Source organism: Ceratotherium simum, chromosome 10, assembly GCF_057802395.1.
Source record: "Ceratotherium simum simum isolate JZ-2026a chromosome 10, ASM5780239v1, whole genome shotgun sequence".
Taxonomy (NCBI): domain Eukaryota; kingdom Metazoa; phylum Chordata; class Mammalia; order Perissodactyla; family Rhinocerotidae; genus Ceratotherium; species Ceratotherium simum.
The window spans coordinates 3,269,113-3,288,976 of NC_141909.1; the positions used below are offsets into that span (position 1 = coordinate 3,269,113).

At 46.8% G+C, this 19,864-nt stretch overlaps 1 protein-coding gene across 1 annotated transcript in view; it reads right to left on the reverse strand.

Moving 5' to 3' along the window:
- COL4A2 (collagen type IV alpha 2 chain) overlaps window positions 1-19,864 on the reverse strand; it is a 190,436-nt gene that overhangs the window by 168,639 nt on the left and 1,933 nt on the right. The gene's annotated exons all lie outside the window — the stretch shown is intronic.

Sequence of the window (19,864 nt, forward strand, 5' to 3'; positions counted from 1 at the left end):
CTTTAGGAGAAGTTTGGACTGGTTTATCTTTAAGGTCCTACTTTCTCTGAGCTTTTCATCTAGGATGAACCCTACACAGAAAATGTCCTTATATATCATCCTTCATATGCTATAATCATTGAACTAAACATGTCTGCACCTCCAATTTCTTCTGAAAGTACAGTTTTTTTTTTCATATTTCATAAAATAAAGGAGTGAAATGGAGAAAAACAGTAAAATGCTTAATAGAGGCAAATCTTCCCTTATACCACATTTGCTTCGGCAAACTTGATCGGCCTCGTTTGGCTCCTCTTCAATGTTAAACTTGAGTGAAAAATTTGACTAATTTTATTTAATTGTGGAAAGATTAGACTGAACAGGAAAGATATCTGAATTGGGGAATTCTGAAAAGAAAAATATTACTGATTTTTAAACAAGTCAGCAATCAAGCTAAGGAGTGATGGCCCTCAGCTAGAGGTTCTTCAAGATGGTTTAAACAAGTGGATAACACTTATCAGGAAGAGAGTATTTTGCACATGCAAATGAGCATTTCAGAAGTGCTTTAAGGAGATTTGTTTTCTTAAGCAGACTCAGTATCTTCCTGATTAACTTTTTCAGACTATTCATACTAACTGGACTCCTTCTTGCCTACAGCTGACTGAAGACAAAGTCATCATTATTAGTCTAGATTAAGGTTTACGGTACATTATTTATAGTTTATAGTTCTATCATCACCTAACAATCACTTAAAATATTGACTCTGCTTCATGAATAAAATTTCAGGAAAATGTTATGAAAATCTATTTTGACTTTGCTAAGTCCATGGGAAATTAATCACTTGGTGTATGTGACCAGGAAAAGCTGTTTATGTTCCCAATTTTGTTTTAAAGGGTGATTTCTAGAAGATGACGGCCAAGTGCTGAAACCTCACTCAGAGCAAGCGCCTTAACTAGTTATGAAAACAGAATTCGCTGGGTGTGGGTCACCGCAGGAGAACTATTTTTTTGGAACTGCTGGGGGGATTTTAACGCTTCAGTGACATGCACAGAATGAATTCCTCTCTTGAAACAACACGAGCCAATGACTTCAAGCTGGATTTCTTTGTTTTTCATTCCAACACCCCAACTCCAACTCTTCACTATAAAAAGACATGCACTTCAAAACCATCCGGGACTATTTCAGAGGATCACTCTAAAGCACTCGCAATTCCTTGTCTTTTCATGACAAGAATAAAATGTAAAGGTCACTTTGACCCTGAGACTGACTTGCCAGGATGGATGGCTGGGGGCAGTGGTGATGTAACAGAGTTGTTCTCTGGATGGAATCCAGTGTGGTCAGTGCTGTGGGGAGAAGTTTGTCTGCAGTACCCAGAGTGGGTGATTGTATGGGCTGAGCCCTAGGGTGGGTGAGGCCCTGAGCAAACGGAAGGAAGCCAGCCAGTGCAGGAAAGTGAACTAACCCAAGTAGAGGAGCTGGTGAAGGCAAGATGTGGATGGCCAGGAGCCCTCCTGATGGCCAGCCACAGAGTTGAAATGGGGGTCCTGAGCACTGAAGACCACCACGGTCAGGAGATGAGAGATGTGGGGTGAGGGTGGAGGCGTGTATGCTGGAACAGGGCAGAGGTGTCTGAAGCTAAGACTCTACATGTGACTAAGTGAACGCCGCTTCAAACTTCTGGGGCCAAATGAGGGTATACATTGAATAAGGCTTCACTATGAATAAGCTTGTAATCTATCCATGGTCAAGACTTTTTGGTCACAAACTGGCCAAGTTTTTCAGTCGGCTATGAACCACCATCTGAGACTGTGAGTTTCACTTATTTTTGAGCAAAAACTCAACAATCAAGCTAAGACAGCATTATTCTCATGTTGTCATACAGGCAAACAGGCTGAAAATCAAGAACAGATTAGGAATCAAGATGCTCGTGTAGATGGATCCCACTGGGCATGACCTAACAGAGTAAGAATCACTAAGGAGGCAGCTGGATGTCGTGTGGGGCAGTGTGGCGTGCCAGGGCCTGGGGAAGAGCCCGAGTCTGGTGTGCAGCCCCTCTCTGTGGAACCTCTGTCCTTAAGGCCGTGGGAACCTGAGAAGGGGCCCATGCAAGTTGGGATCAGCGAAAACTCAAGTAACTGATGTCCACAAACAGCTTATTTAAGACATTTCCAGTGGTCCGTAATGTGCTGACGGAAAAGAGACTGGAGGAGCTATCTCTACACTGAAAACCTTTTGGAGTTACTTGCCAAGGCTCCATGAGTCAGGGGTGCAGAGGGTCCAGGGGGAGTGGGCTGTCACTGGGGAGGGTGACGAGGAGGACACAAGCTCATGCTCAAGTGATCATTGAGTTCAGAGGGAATCACAGTAATCACAGCACCTGTCGGGGGTGTATTCTCTACCAGGCACTGTGTTCAGTGCTTTACATACATTACAGAATTTAGTCCTTTCAGCGACTAGCTGAGGCAGGATTATAAACTCATCTTACAGAGGAGGAAAACAAGGGCCTCAAGTAACTAAAGATCTCACCCAATGTCACAGTTCATGACTGATGGAGCCTGACTTGAAGCCCGATGAGCTGGACTCTGAGGTTGTAGCTCCTCACCCTCAGCAACGGGCAGGTGCAATGTGAGTTCTAAGCAAATAACTTAAAAAGAAGTTCTGGGACAGGATGCACTCATAATGTGGGAGACGCCTGTTCCTCCTCCTCCACCACATACAAAGTACAAATCTTGTACCTTGAAGGAGAGAGGAGAACCTACAGGAATAAGGAGCCTGAAGAAGAGGAAATACAGACACACAAAGGGACGAATTGGTCAAGGTCTGTAGGAGGAAACTTCACATTATCACACTGCCTCAGTCATTGCTCAAGTCAAGGATTCTCTGCCTCGATCGGCTAATCTTCCCAAAAGATTCCCCTTGTAGACACTTACATGATATGTTTGCCTACTTAATCTCTGCTTTCATCTCCAATACATGGCTGTCTTACAGGGAATTTTCCTGAGGACTCTGTTTGATAGATGCTTTAACCAGAGTCGGTCAAACGCATGACTGACCTTCAGTAGGGACAACCAAGTGTCACTCCACGAGAAGCAGAGCTGCCTCTAACAATATAGAAAGATAACTGGTGTGTGTGTGGGGGATGCTTTCAATGTCATTTCAATAGCAAACAGGCTTTAAGTAAACCCATGAAGCAGGAGTACTGTTTTCTGTTTCCAGTAATCGGCTCTAAACATTGTGATTTCTGATCACAACTTATACCTTTGTTTAAACTTTGTTCAAACAAGTGCTGAGCTAAGGCGATGGCGTCAAGAAGATGCATTTCTGCGGGATAAGTGTGCTTTCAGGAAACAGGCCACGATGCCCCTTCTCCTGTTCTCCTCACTCCTCTGACAGGCTATTTTTGCAAAGCTCAGGGTCAAACTTGCTCTCTGGCAGGACATGACCCCAGAGGCCTCAGCATCACATGTCAAAAGATAAAACGCTTTGCAAAGAAAAATTCCTTAACCCTTCCAGGGAGCAGCAGATGACAACGATCTTTCTCTCATCCATGGCTTTCCAAAACTAGCCTGCACAAGTGAGTGTGGTGTGTAACTTGCAGCATTTTAGAAGACTAGCAGGACATTTTAGGGGCACGCAGGCCCTGGTTATACATCCTATTGATTGCTAGGAAGCCACTATTCAAAGGGAAAACAGCATCACAAGGCTCTAGAGACACTGTCTAGAATGTCTACCCAAAGTGTGGTCCCCAGTCCAGCAGCATCCCATCTCTTGGGTTAGAAATGCAGAGTCTCAGGCCCCACCCAGACCCACTGAATCTAAATCTGCTGAATCAAATGTGGAGTCTGCACAGTGCTGCTCTGGCCTGGCTCTTCGGACTCCAGCCAGGATTGGGGAGCTGTGCCCAATTTGCTTTCTCATGCATCCAGGCGAGGAGACATCACCTCCTTGTGGACTCCTTGTCACAGATCAGCGTTTACAAGAGAAAGTGACTTCTCAGGCGAGCCCCCTTCCCTGCAGTCATCTCAGGGGCCTAGGAGGCAGGGACTCATGAAGGAGCAAGTCCAGTTATCACCTGTATTGGTAAGTGGGGGGCTCTGATTGACGGCTTTCCCCCTTCCCTCGGACTGTGTGGTTGTGGTCATTGGCCTACTTTCCACATTCTTACTCTCGACAGACCATGAAGCCAAGTTTCCGGAAGCACAAAGGAGGCCACTGGCCAACCTCTTCTGCCCTGAAGAAAAAGTTCAGCTCAGCCCATAGACTGATCATTGGCCAAACGCCTGACTTCCCTTTGGGTCTGAAGCTCAAGAAAAAAAAAGCACGCTATGAAATAGCTTGGCACTCTGTCCTGCAGTGGAAGCATATTTTGCATTAGTTTGACTTTGCAGATAAGCCAACGTCTGTCTACCCCAGTAGTTTTTTACACAGCGATTCAAATCGGGTGAAGCCAATAGAGAGGAACTCCTTGTCAGTTGACCCCAGGTGCATATTTCTGAGGGATGTGCCTTTGGCACTGAGCGTAATGATTTGTGCTGTGATCCTGAACAAAAAAATTCCCCACTTAGCTTCATTTCTGATCAGGACTCCTAGACTCCTCAAACTCCAGCTTTCTTCACTCCTGCTGGCATCTGTCTGTCCTGTGAGTCAACTCCTAGCTTGACTCTGTGCTGGGCACTGGGGAGCTAGCATGCCCATGACCTGGGCCCTGCCTTCACGGAGCTCATGGGGCCCAAGCTCAGGTTGGGGATGAAGAGGAAGCCCTCTTTCCTTTGGACGTTTCTTACTGCACGTCTGTGTGCCCCCGCCCCCCCACACCCCCAAGAGCACAGTGGAGGCAGTAAGAGAAGACGCCCCTGAGCCATCTTCACTGGCTTTCTCTGTCTGGGAGAGGGACCTCTGGGTTGGCCCCATAACTTTCCTGACACTCACTCATTTATTTTATTTATTTATTTTTTTGTGAGGAAGATCAGCCCTGAGCTAACATCCATGCCAATCCTCCTCCTTTTGCTGAGGAAGACTGGCCCTGAGCTAACATCCATGCCCGTCTTCCTCGACTTTTCATGGGTCGCCGCCACAGCATGGCCTGACAAGCGGTGAGTGGGTGCGCGCCCGGGATCCGAACCAGGGCCACCAGCAGCGGAGCGTGCGCACTTAACCGCTACGCCACAGGGCCGGCCCCGACACTCATTCATTTAAACCCCGGGTTTCACAATTGCAGAGGAATGAGTATTAGTTAAAGAGACACATTCAGCACTACTAATGTAAAAAACAAAAAGTACACAGCAAGACTGATGCCAGGGGTCCCTGGGAGGCTCCTCATCACAACCTCTAATGTTGTCTCCTGCCTTTCGGCTCTCCTCCTCCTGGGCATCGGATCATGGCCTGCTGACAGCTCCCCAACCAGAGGGTGCAGAAGAGAAACTCCAGAGTAGCTAAGGAGCCTCAAATGATCCCATCTTTGGGATCTAGACCAGTGATGTGGCCACAGGCCCTCAAACTCTTTGAGAAATGTTGCCGCCACTCCCACCGTAGAATTCCACTGGACTGGCCATTTTCATGGCATCAATACCTTTGTCCATTCGCTTCTCTAAGACTGAGAGACAGTTCAGCAGCTGGGGGCTGGTGCAGAATGAGAGCTTGGGCTCAGATCGTCGCAACCAAACACCGACAATGGGGACCCTTCTCTGAGCCTGCCTCTGGATGTCCTCCCTCCCACTCCAGCTGACCTCACTGGGTGGCCCCGGGCCTTCTGATCAAGCTGCCAGTCTCCTTATTTAGAAACCTGAAGGATCTTGAGCCTTCCCATGGAATGGTGAAATAACACCTTTATTTAATAAAATTTGCTAAGCACCTCATGCAGATTGCTGTGCCTGGGGAGGACACAAGTTCCGAGCTCTCGGGGAGCCTGGAGTCCAGTGCAGACAGGAGGAGGAGCAGTGACCGGAGGTGGACACTGATAGAGTAGTTAGAGTCACTGTCTCCACTTCTCCATGCTCTGGAGTCTCCCCAGCCCACTGTGCCCATGACCCCAGCAGTATGAGAAGAGAGGGGCCTGGGGACCTCCAGCTTGGTAAACCCATGACAAGACCTCAGCCTTAGTGGCGTCTGATGGCCTGACCACACCCTCCCGGAGACAGCCTGCGCTCCAGGCTTCTGAGTCGCAGCTTCTCCTGGGCCTCTTCCTGGCTCTCTGTCTGCCTTCCTCCCTTGTCTTGATGTTTCCACCCTCTATTTTCTTCCTAAGAAATCGTGTGCAGCCCTGGGGTGTCGGGAGCTGCACTAGGTCTGTGACACCCTCATCTGCATCTCCAGCCCAGACTTCACTTGTGAGCTTCACACCTGCACATCTGTGCTCTCCCAGATAGCTGCATGTGCTTGTCCCAGAGGACACCCGAAAGAGCACGCGCACGGAACCCACTCTGTCAGGGAGTGGTCCGCATTTACCAGAAAGCAAGACAAACATCAAGAGGAGAGGGGCCGCCAGGAAGCCAGACAAGTGGGAAGACAGAGTCTGAGAGATGGATGTGCAGGAGGGCCTGCGGCCAACTGGCCCACTGGCACCTTTGCTTTCAGCTGAGCTGTGAGTCCCTTCTTCTAAACCTGACGTTAACCACTGATACCTACCACCCAAGAAAACAAAACTGAGCTTAAAAATCATAACTTAAAAAGTATAGGAATATTATTTGGCCTCAAAAAGGAAGGAAATTCTGATACACGCTACAACATGGATGAACCTTGAAGACACTATGCCAAGCGAAATAAGACAGACTCACAAGGACAAACACTGTATGATCCCACTTACATGAGGTATCCAGAATAGAAATAGGATGTAGCACAGAGATTACCAGGGGCTGGGGGGAGTCACTGTTTAATGTGGACAGAGTTTCAGTTTAAGATGATGAAGAAAGTTCTGGAGATGGATGGTCGTGATGGTTGCATAACAATGTGAATGTTCTTAATGCCACAGAACTGTACACTTAAAAATGGCTAAGATAATAAATTTTATGTTATATGTATTTTACTACAGTTAAAAAAAAACAAAAAAAAAGTATAAAAGAATCAACACAGGTTTGTACTGTATATACACAAGAGACCTGAGGTGACATTTATAAGATTGTTTTCAAATGATTAGTTGACCAACACTGCATGTTTATTGTGTATGTGACGTATGACTCGTGTGTCAAAATTTTATTTATTTATTTTTTAAATTATACTTTTTTTTCTTTTGAGGAAGATTGGCCCTGAGCTATCATCTTTTGCCACTCTTCCTCCTTTTTTCTCCCCAAAGCCCCAGTAGACAGTATGTCATGGTATGTCTGTATGTCATGGTTGTACATCCTTCTAGTTGCTCTATGTGGGACGCTGCCTTAGCATGGCTTGATGAGCCATACGTATGTCGGCGCCCAGGATCCGAAACGGCCAACCCTGGGCTGCTGAAGCAGAGAGTGCAAACTTAACTGCTACGCCACTGGGCCAGCCCTTCAAGATTTTATTTTTCATTTCAGGAAATTTACCTAATCTTTAACACATGAAATGCTTAGAAAGAATAAAGATCTAAAATGTTTTTTTGATGTGAGGAATTAAGAAAAACCTCATGAAGTCTGACTTTTTTCAATGTTTACTCTTAGAGACTCTAGTTAATTAAACCCAGTGAAGAAGAAAAACCAACATGAAGGCAAAAATGTTGCCTGAATAAACAGTCTTAGCCTTTTGTCCTTACTCAAGAACTAGAAGAGTAAAGATTTTGTTAGAGGTAGTGTAAAAAGGAGAAAAAAACCATTTTAAAAATTGATGAAATCTTTGTATATGTGTCTACTCCTCTCCCCCTTTTAAATAAACTTATTTTCCTTGAGATACTGCTCTGGCTTTGCTCTCCCGTTTTTACAGCAAGCAGAAGCTGATGGCCCAGTGTTAGATTCTCTTCCAGGGGACCCAACCTTTCCAGTTATTTGAAGTATCAGTGTTGTCATCCATTCCTCATTCTAGAACTTCCAGACAGGATCCATACTATTATCAACTGCTCTCACTCCCTAAGTAAGGAATTTACAGGTTTAAAAAAAAAAATCAGGAGCAAGCATGACTAATCTCATTTCCTTCCCCCTCTAGAGTAAAGTGAGTCATTTATTTCTAGAACATTAAATTCCAATCAGGTGAGAAGCAGGAAAAAAACCACTCCTGTGGGAGAGCAAAGAAATCACCCACCAATCATGGTGCAGAGGCTCAGAAGCACCCACCAATCACAGCACAGGAGCTGAGTTGAAGCGGGAATGGCACTCACGTGGCAGGGGCGGCGGAGATCCAATGACTGTGTCACCAGCGGGGGAGGGGACCCCGGGCTGTGTACTGCCAGCTGTGCCTCACCACCTTCCCTAGTGGGTAAGCCGTTCCCAGGCATGGGGCTGCGTTTAGCGGTGGAGAGCCCAGGACAGGAGAATCAGAACCTTCTGGTGAGCACTGCAAATCGTCCTCCTGATCTTAAAGGGTGAAGTCGGTCTCTGCATGGGCTTTGAATTCCTTTACAGTCATTTGAGGGACTCGTATAAATCCCAATGGCCAGGCTGTACCCCAGACCCAAGAAGTCAGAATCCTTGGGGGATGGGCCCAGACCAGCATTCTGGAACATTCCCTAGGTGACTGCCATGTGCAGCCCAGGTTGACAAACACTGCTAACCCAGAGGCCCACCCCAGAGCAGACTGCTCAGACTATCTGAAGAGCAGGGTCAGGCCTGTAGTCTCACAGAGTTCCCCAGGTGACCCTGATATCCTGCCAGGCCCAGATCCCTGGGTTCACGGGAAAACCAAGGCAAAGTCTGCATGTAAATACTGATGTCAGATCCACTTTTGAGCAAAGGTTTAGATCTAGAAGAGCACAGGGTCTTGGTGGAGAAATTTTGGAACAGGGATGAAAAAGAGGAAATTAGAATTTATAAAGAGAAATTTTCCTCTTTCTTTTTTTTCCAATTTCCTTGATGGGACTGCATTGACATGAATTGGGAAAGGATGACTTTTGTCTTCCATCTCCTGGCAAGAACAATTCACCTGGAAAAGCAGAAAGGTGTGCTGCTACTAGGATTGGTACTACCGCTAGTGGTACCAGTGCCACTACTCCTAGGAGAGAGAGGGAGGGAGCAGGCATGTACACTCATGACTAGATGAGGGGTCGTGGAGCCTGAATTTGCTCCCTTAGCTTGTTCCCTGCACCTTTCCTCCCTGCACAGGCAGCCAAAGCTGAGTGCCTTGAGTGAGTTTCCATTTTAATCAAGAGCAGACCTGACAACTATATGCATCATTCCTGTTGCTCTAGTTCCTCCTAGAATCACTTGGGAGAATATGAGAACTACATTCTCCTTTGAGACCCCAGGAAATCTTTTAAGAGTCTGAAGGAATGCTTCATGTCATGCCTTGAGTGCATGTTCTTATGTGATGGTGGGAACCAGACCTCTTACTGCAGGAAATGATACTAATCTGATCCATCATTCTACTAGCCTCCATTCTAAACATGAATGATTTTTGCTAAAATTGTCATTTTTAACTTTGCAGCTTTTTAGAAATGCAATTAAAATGAATATGTTTGCTGTTTTGCAATTTAACAAAAGCCAAGGCGGACAGCTGGACACTCACTGTACTGTGTGACTCAACCAGAAACGCATTTGTTTTTCCAGCCTCTGGTATCTTGATGTCAGTGAGCACACACAAAAACTGATGTCTACTCGTATTGGCATAAGGTTTACAAATCATTTCAGACTATTTGCTGTTAATATTCCTTGTTTTGCAATGGGGAGGGGAGGCTGGACCATAAAAGCTGATGACTAAGATGAAGGAAATCCTGTCTGAGCTAAGATTGTCTTGCCGGGGCGGGGTGGGAGGGAAGCAGCTGAAACCTGGTGGGAACTAGTAGGGAAGGAAGGTGGTTTTTCTATAGAAAAGGAGAGTATCTCAGGCCCCTATTTAGCCCTTCATTGTGACTTGGACGGTTGTTACAATTAGGACAATGACCAAGTAAGAAAGAAAGGGAAGGAGATGATTTTTCTCCCTGTAATTTCCAGCTGGAATCTTCTTGTTTGAATCTACCCATTGGCCTTGCTCACCTGGGTGCTTAGGAGGAAACAGGTTGGTCTGTGTGTCCTGTTCATCCTGACTGTGGAAGCACAGCAGACATCGAGTGTTGCTCATCTTGAAGCAGATGCCCTGTAGGAGCTGGCACAGGGAATTGTCTCCTAAGAGTCTATTGTGCAATTTCTATGCTACGTTGCCAAACCAAAATCTCTTGAGTTTTCTTGCTTTGTTGAATTATACCTAGGTCTCAGAATTATTTGACCAAAATGTTCTTTGTTCGTAAGTCTTCCATTTGCTATAGAAATAATTTAGTTACACTTGACATAACTTTAATTAAAATTCTCCCCTTTGCTGGTATTTCTTAAACTTAAGAAAATGAAAGCAACTGTCCAAGGGCGTCGGGAAGATGCCCTTGCGCCTGTCTTGCCGTGTGAACTGTGCGTGCAATGGCGAGCTTGTCCCCAGTGCAGCCTCCTGGACCAGTGACTCCCTGCCAGGCACTATGAAGATGGCAGGGTCTCAGCGCTCTGGGCACCAGAATCCTTAAGATGAGAACCTGACTCCCCACAATTCCCTCCCACATCTTTTCAGTGCCGTTGGCCTGGTGTACCTGTGCCCACGTTCTCCTTTGCCCTACCATGCCTAGCTGGGCCCAGACTCTCCTCTCCTCTGCCTTGAAGGCCACAAGCAGAGGACGCCCTGTCATGGCAGAAAGGCCTGCAATAATTATTCTCTCCTCTAAACTCAGTAACAATTGAACTTTTCTTTCTGTGGCTTCAAGTTTTTCTGTTTTGAGGATGAAGACCAATATTTAATTGAAAAAAAAAAAAACCCTAAAACTAAGCAGCCATCAGCTAACATTTGTCCAGCACTACCATGCTAAGATTGCGAAGATCTTTACATGTGATTCCTTCTTTTATCCTCAGAGCATACTTATGAGAAGGAACTATTTTTATTTGTTTTAGAAATCCAACTAAAGCTAAAAAGCTAAGTAACTTGTCCAAAGTCATGCCGCCAGGAAGCAGCAAGAGCAGGTTTCAAACTCAAGACCCAAGCTGGCCTTGTTCCTCCCAAACCCCATGCCATAGTCCTGCTGTTTCTTCCCTAATCCCCTCAGAACAGAGCATGATTCTGAGTCTTGAGTGCGGCTTCTATGGGTGTTTGCTGATGAGTACGTCGCCTGTGGAATCCACAGTACTGTAGGTCTAATGTAGTCACAGGAGAGAGAAACTGTTCTCAGACAGTGAACTTCTGTAGGCTGCTCTCCCATCATGGATAATCCCACATGGCATATTTAACTCAAAAAATTCGGTCAGATAGTTGGACAACTTGTACCCGCCCCCCCCCGCCCCCCCCAACACACACATGAGCACTCAGAACACTCCCACCTACTGCTCCTGGCCTGTCCTCACTCTGGCCCCAGACCTGAGTCCACGGGAGGATTAATGTACATAATTTGCGAGCGAATACTATTCCTAGGAGAATTGAACACGTTCATTTGGTGAATGAATTTCACATAAATGATCTCACCATGAATTTGTGACACAGTTATCAGCATTCCTGTTTTACACATGAAGGAAAGCAGGCTCAGAAAGAAAAAGTGACTTTTCCTGGTTATGGGACTCAAACCCAGATGCTCCAACTCTCTTTAATAGACCAGACCTGTCTACCTATTGGCATGTGGGAAACTCCACTGAAAAACATCAGAACAATAAACAAAGCAGTAAAAGCAGACCCCAACAGAAAGGAGGTGGCATCAGTCCAGGAAAAAGTGGATTCTGTCATTGTTCCCCTGCTGTCCACGGGGGTCTCCTGCACGGCTGAGATAATTTTTAGAAGGTCTCTTACTCCCCAGGGGGTTTCGGTAAATTTTTCTCCAAGTTAGGACTAATAATTTTCCAATAGCCTCTCCATCTGCCCTGAGATAAGGCTGTGTTTGCAGGTTCCTCTCCCCTTTACGGAGCTGTAGTAAAGATACCTTGCCAGCCTGGAATTTCCAAAAGGACCTGGAGAAGGAGAGTCCCACAGGACCTCTGTTCTGCTCATTGGATCCCACTCTGCCCACTCTCTTGGTCATCCTTTGTGAGTCTCTCCTGAGTGCAGCCTTTCTAGTCTTTGTTTCTCAGAGTTCACGAGCTACTCAGTCATCTACATGCAGAGGTCAGCCTCTCTACAGAAGGCACCTTAAAGAACAGGTCTGCCTGATGCTCCCCAGAGACAGACATTCTCCCTTCTTCTACCTGGGTGGAGAAAGGAGCCAGGAGCATCCAAGGGCTCTGTGTGTGTGTGCACGTGTGTGCGCACACACGCACGTATGTCCTCTGTTCTCTCTCTCATCTCGATATCTATCAATCATCTATCTATATCTACCTACCTATCATCTATCTATCTATCTATCTATCTATCTATCTATCTATCTATCTATCTATAATCTATTTCTATCATCTATCAATCTATCTCTATATCATATACCTATCTATAATCTACTTATGTATTTCTATCATCTATCTATATCTATCATCTATATCTATCTGTCCTCTGTCTATCATCCATCTATATCTATATCTATCTACATCTGTCTATCTCTATCAATTATCTATCTCTATTTATCATCTACATCCATCTCTCATCTATCTATATTCCACACAGATAAATAATATATACATATATTTACACACTGGTCTGTTTCCTGCATCTCTCCTTCCCAACACCAGTCTGCAGTTACTGCACAGTCGTTGCTAATCAGCATCCCTTTTCTCTAAGGGACAAACCAGAGCCTTGGAGGCGTCCCAGGGAGCATGCCCACCAGCAGGAGCCCTTTCTTCTGTTCTCACATGGCCCAGAGCACTCCATAAAGACAGTCACATCCCAAAGTGCTCAACATGCAGAAAAACACATTGTTATGTAATTTCTACCAGGTACCAGAAAATTAGTCCATGTAAGTCAATAACACAAATTCTTCTGTAATTCCCACAGGGGAGATAACTGGGCAAAAGCAGCAAAATAGGAATTTTATGGGTGGGGTTGAAACAATCCCTAGGAAAAATGCAAATCTTTCATAGACAGATCAGTGCTTCCTTTACCATCATATACGGCTAGCTTTATCCAGTGGGGGGTTTAATTTCTAGCATTTAATTTGGAAAAAAAACCACAGTGAGAAAAACTACATTTTTATCTAATCTTTTATTATTTGTTCCATGACTGTATTTCTCATCCAAAAGATTTGAACACTTTCAACTCACTACATCTTCACTCATTTATGGAATAGACACTTGATCGAGTGCCTACGTGCTTCAGGCCCTGGAGCGTACAGTGTCCCAGCGAACAAATCCTGGAGAAAAGATGCAATAGGCCCTAAACTTCGGGTTGTGGTAGCGGTAATTACAGTTGACGCTGAGTGAAGACAAATGTTTAGTGTCTATAGGGGCTATGAATGATGATTTCAAATCATTGATCTCTAATGATAATTTAAATCCTAGCAGTTTGAGAGGGCACTTTAATTAGACTCTTAAATGGGTCTCAATTCCAGGGGATAGAGGTTGCAGCCAGGTGCAGGCATTCTGACACCTGCCACATGGGTCCTCTGATAGGCAAGAGGGCAGGGTGTCCTTCTGGTCACAGAGGCTGCAGGAAAGGATGTGTAGGAAGCTACACAACAGAACTGGCAAGGGCCAGGGGCCACAGGCTGCTCTGTTCCTGCAGGGTGGTGACAGAGGCAAATGTGTGAGGTAACAGCCCTTGGCCACTGGCCATCCTTGTTCCTGGCCCTCTTCCCCAGCCCATAACTGAAGTAGAAGTTGTGGCCACTTGGAGATTGCTAACTTCAAATTCCACCACAATTGCCCGTGGCAATGCAGGGAGCATGAGCAAAGGTGGGCCTCAGGGACCCTGGACATCCCAGGGCAGAGCCACTTTCTCTTCCTTACCACCCACTGGGTTTCCTAGACATGCAAGAAGGTGGGGGTGAGGCTCTCCTTTTCCATACGGCACCTACGGATGCTGGCCTGACGAATCAGTCAGGGCCAGCGGTGTGAGCATGTAATGTTTTATGTCTTCCTGGAAGCAACACCATCATGCAAACCTGCCATGCCATTGCAAGCTCGGGACACAACTGTGCAACCGTCGTCCCTCCCCGGTCAGTCGGTCAAGAAGAGGGAGGCTATTGTAGCTCATCCCTGGACCCCCTGCGAGACGCTAAGCCGTGGAAACTCCATCAGGATGCCTTTCCTCTCCTCTCTTCATAAAGCACTCCACCCAAGTTAGGGCACAAAAGCCATTTTCCCAGGCGGGGGCCTCTTCTGCTATATTTCCAAGTACACAGAAGTGCCTTTTGTTTACTTAGTCCATTAGAGAAAAGAATGGGAACAATATTTTCCTCTCGCTGGCCACATGTGCTGCTCACTAGTGTAAGACTTGCTGATTCTCAGCTTTCTCTTTGCACTTGTCTGTCTGGTTCAGGCATGGACCAAATGTGACTGGTCCATGGCTTCTAGGGGTTTATTTGGAAATAATTTGGATTTCCAGAAAAGTTGCAAAGATAGTGCAGAGAGTCCTTGCATACCCTTCGCCCAGACAGGATGATGCTGTGTTAACCTCTTATATAACTTCAGCACATTTTGTCAAAACTAGAAATTAACATGAGTACATTAACTAAACTACAGACTCGACTAGAATTTTGCTAGTTTTTCCACTAGTGTTCTTTCTTCCAGGATCTAATCCAGGATACTGCATTGCACTTAGAGGAGCAGTTTTTTACAAAGGAACTTGTTGCTTCAAAAGGCAGCCTCATTCAAGGCACAAGAATACATCCTGACAGAACGCCCAGTGTGCATCAGGAGTCTGCCAGGAGCCGCGGGAGATGGGGAGGTGCCAACGCCAGGAGATCCAGGCACTCAGGGCTTAGGGTCTAGTTGGAGAGGGTGGGCAGAGCTTGCAGGGGGGAGCTGCCAGAGACTTGCACTTCCTTTGAAATTCACTCCTTAACCACATGGACAGGACTGGAGAAACTCACAAGGTCTTCCTAAGATTAGACACCCCCTTCTTCTTTCATGGATAATCTAAAGAAAAATCACAGACCCCCAGGAAAGCCAATGAAATTAAGGTTAGTGAGTCCTTCAGGCCTTCCCCTGTCCCAGAGGAGTCTCATTACTGAGGGAGCAGCTTCCAGGGAAGTGGCAAGAGGTAACCACCATATAACCTGCCCGTTCTCTCATCTCAGCTGATTAAGTACCACTCACTGGATTCCAGAAGCTTCTCACACTCAAAGAGAGAAAGCCAAATGCAACATACTTATCTTTAAGTCATATCCTGGAGCAGCCCAAACACTTAATTGGAAAAGCATTCCCATTCCCAGTGCTACAGCTGGGAAGGGTGAGGGCCAGCTCACCTCCGCGGTCTCAGCCCAGCAGCACCACCTGCAGCATACGTGGGTGCACGTGTGCTCAGGTCTGACTCTCCAGCTCACCTGGGTCAGGGTTCTCCAGCACTGACACCACACGACACAACTCTTCTTCAACCCTCCCTCACGCCCCAGAACCAGAGCAGGAAGTGACTTGCCCTGGGGTCAAACAGCCAGTTAGGAGCCAGGCTGGGTAGGGGCTTTGTTAACCCCAAGACTGCTGTGCAGTCACTGGCCCTGGAGACCACGAGCTACTGCACAGACTGCGTGGTTTACAAGGCAAATCAGCCAAGGCCGGGGTTCCAGACTTCACCTGCCACCTTCCCCAGTGGTGATACCGCCAACTGACACCAGGAGGTACAGCGAGAGGCCAAAGTCAGAGCTTTCTCTAAAGCCCTATCTTCAAAGGTGAGTGTTCTTCAGATGAGAAGAACAACACCTTCCAGAATCAGCTTCTACGTGCTGACATCTTTACATCATCATCAAACACAATGTTGGAAAGTTCTGTTTCCACTGCACTTCATCTTTCCCTTGAATATTCTCTATTGTTTCAGTGAAGACAGTGACCCATTTTTTTACCCTCTCCCCAGAAAGACAGATAATCTTTTGATTTGTACTATTTTAGCAGAGTCTTTGTTTTCTGTTCTACAACTTTTTACTTGAATTTCATTTTTTTTCTCTCCCTCTGGTATTAAACACACCTACTGACAGCGCCAGAGCTCTGTCCTCTCTGTCCACCCTTCGTACCTGCGTCTGCTGGGATGCTATGACAAATTCTGGCGTTATTTACTGTGGCCAAGGCATACACGCCACCCAGGGAGGATTACTTTAGTAGCCTCCAGAGAGCTGGAAACATGCTTGTTTTTCCATTAACAGAGGAGGAACCTTGTGATATTTCCCTTCTGCTTGGGGGCCCAGATTTTGAACAAGAGTAAAGCTCTAGGAATTCTAGGAAAGAACTGTTCTCCATAATTCTTAAATAGAGCATTGGAAGCATCTTAGCAATGTACATTTTTCATAACTTTTCAATATGCTGATTGAAAGGAGAAGAGAAAAACTTTAGAACATATTGCTGCTTCTCCCCCCTTTTTTTTTGCTGGGGGAGGGGAGGGAAATGTGTGGCAGGAGCATCAGTTGAATTTTCCTGGGCATGGAGCCCTGGAAGGTGCCCTGGAAACTGAAGCTGGTGCTGAAGGCAGTCTGGAGCCCAGCATTCCCCAGGGACACAGCACCTGTGCCTCCAGGGCTGCTGGCTGATCCCCGATACCTACGAGAACCTAGAGTGTGCAGACTGTCTCCCCAGCTTAGTCGTGAGGTCAGCCTGGCCCCTAGCATATTTGACCTCAGGGAAGGTCTTTGTTCTCTAGAATTCTCTTCCTCCCAGAATCACAAGACTCGTCTCTTAGATCTTCAAGGCTGCTGCCCCATCTCTTGAGCTAAGTAACAATGCTCAGCATGGGCTGCAGCGAGCGTTTTTAAGTCTCCAGGACGGCTAGGCGCAAGCCACCGCAGGAACCTCCTTTCACACAGGCCCAGCAGAAGCCTCGCACACTCGCTCCATGCCACACACCCCAGAGTGAGGCACGTGCGTCCACTTGAGCGATGGCTGCCAGCCCTAGAGATGGGGCTGCTATTCCCATCTCCGTTGTGGGGGAGGGGTAACCAGGACATAGGGGTTCAGTGAAAGCCAATGTGAGGTGGCAGCTCGTCAGATGCCCAGTTGGGAATGGCCCCAGGGAACCTGCCTTCAGAGTCGGGATGGTGACCCTGTGCACACTGCCTTTTAGGATGGGCCGCCTGCACACGCACCCAGCACCCAGGCATTGCATTCGAGGCGCGGCACCTTCAGGAAAGGCAACCTGAACAACAGTGAGTGCTGCCCATCGTCGCACACACCACGCACACGTGCCCACGTCAGGGCCCGAGCCCGGGATGCCCGGTGGGATTTCTGCTTCCCTTTCCCCCTCCAACGCCTGATCACATCCCGTCTCCCTTACTCTGGGCTCCTGAGCCTCAGAGCAAAGCAGCAGTGGAGGAGGAGAGTCCTCTTCCCAGAAACAAGAGAGTGGCTTTACTCTGCTAGTCACAGTCAAGAGCAAGGAGAAAACACAACCAGGAGACTCAAACCCTGACCCCCAGGAGTGCCCTCTCTGTGGACTTACAGGCTGATCCTGGGAAACACTGCAGTGGGCAGATACCTGGGTTCAAGTCCCACGTCTGCCGCTTACAAAAACAGAGACCTTGGGCAGGTTGTTTCTGTGCCTCTGTCTTCTCATCTGCAGAACGGGTGTAATAACAGCTACTTACTCAGGTAGGTGTGTTTTCCTATGAGGCTTAGATGGATTAATGCACACAAATTGGCACAAAATCATTAAACAATTATCTACTTTCTTCACTAACCATTTTCAGCTGCTTCTGCTACAAAGCTCATCAGGCTACATCAGCAGCCCTTTCTACTGAATTGACCTACCCTTGGGAAGAGTCCTTGGCACCAATAGGCAATGAAACAGGATTCTTGAGCATGGCAGTCAAATAGGGGAGGAGCTGAACTTGCCACGATTAAGAAAGATTTTTTAATGAATATAGTTAAAGATCAAGGAATTATTTCATGAGTAACAGCTATTAAAGCCAGTGGTCAATAAGAAGTTTGTAAGTAGAAGATCCACTGTTGAACACAACAAATTGCATGTTTGTTGAATAATATATATCCATATGTCTCTAGTAAAATGACTCAAAAGTATTTATCTGTTTTTATTTGTAAATTTAGAATCTAATGCCCAGTGAAATGGAATAAATTGGCAAGTGACTCCGATGGCCTTCCAACCCAATATGCTTAACTCAGTGGTTCCCAAACTTTGGCATCAAGTGGGAATGCAGAGTCCCATGATCCATCCCAGAAAGTCTGACCAGAAAGTGTGAGATTCCGACCAGAGATCTGAACTTTTGAGCAGTCTTTCCAGATAAGTGTAGGGGTCCAAGGATTGTATTCTGAGAAGCACTGCTAGGCAATAAATGCTCTTGGTCCCATCCAAGGATGGAGAGCAAAGAGACTCAGGTGACCTTGCAGCATCTAAGAGGTTTTGGAGGAAGGCACAGAGGGGCATTCCATGTGGCAGGGCACTGGCCTCTGTACCAAGCTGGGGGACATTCTCTTCCTGTTCAAAGTGTGGAAACTGGGGCTCTGGCTTTATGAGATCAAGGCAGTGCTGTGTTTAATACCCCTGTCTTCTGACATGAAGCCCTTTCCACCAATTTTAGGATCAGTCCCAGATGAGATTCCTGAGCCTCTCACCATCCTCAGGAAGGAAAACGTGGATAGTACAGAAGTGGTTCTAGGGGATGAAGGGGTGTGGGAGACAGCACAGCCAGCACACACACTCTCAACACGATTCAGTGCTTTCCTTCCTAGGGACCTCGTCTTCCTTTGAGTGTGTGGGTGTATTGCTCTGGCTCATAACTCTGCACCACGTCCTATATGTCATGTGTGCATGAGCACCCATAAGGGTCAATGGGTTGGTTCAAATATTTAGGTTCTGGTCTTCTTAAATCAGGACGTGTGGAAAGGAAGGACAGACAGACCTGAGCTCTAAGACAACTTCAGCCTGGAGTGCTGCGGTCAAAGTCTGTGACCTCCTCTTCTGACTTCCCAGTCTAGGCCCTCAACCGCAGCAGAAGGCAGCAGAAAAGTGAGGCTCAAGGTTCTTTCCCAAGCTAGGGCAGTTCTTCCTCTCTCACTGCCTTTAAAATCGTTGTTTTACGTGAGGACAGAACAACGTGAAAATAGTAGAATTTAAATCAAAGCACGAACACAGCTTCCCATTGTCCCTGTGTGTGCTCTCTACCCAGAGCAGTAACCCGGAGGGGAGGGGGCATTCCCAACCGGAGTCACCTGGGAAATCAGGTGTGACAGAAATTCTATCCCATCAGACACAGTACAGAGAGAGTGGGGTCCCTGAGATTTTCAGTCCCAGTTTAAACATTTGTGTCCTCAACTGAAGACCCACCAAACCTGTGGCTCTTTAGCCTTGCTACATAAAGCTCAACAAAAGTGGCTCTATTCAGACACAATTTACAAAATCCCACCGTGCAGTCAGCAGTGCAGTGACAACACCGGCAGAGCCGCCTTGATGGCAAGGCTGGGGGCAGGGGGGGCACTCAGTAAATAGGATCACAGGTGGGAGCCTTAGCAGCTTGCACCGGTGGCTCTTCCAGGGCCAGCCCAAGACTTGGGAGAAATTGCGCATTTTCTGCTGTTGTTCCCTCACAATGGTCAAAACGACGTACAATATTGTCTTGTTCCCCTAGCTCCGCCCATTCTCCCAGAGCTTCTCTTTAAAAGAACAAAGCTCTGCAAAGGACAGTACCTAGACCCCAGCTTCCGAGAGCCACAGGAACGTTTCTCCCCTTGCCCGGCGCCTCATTGCCATGTGACTG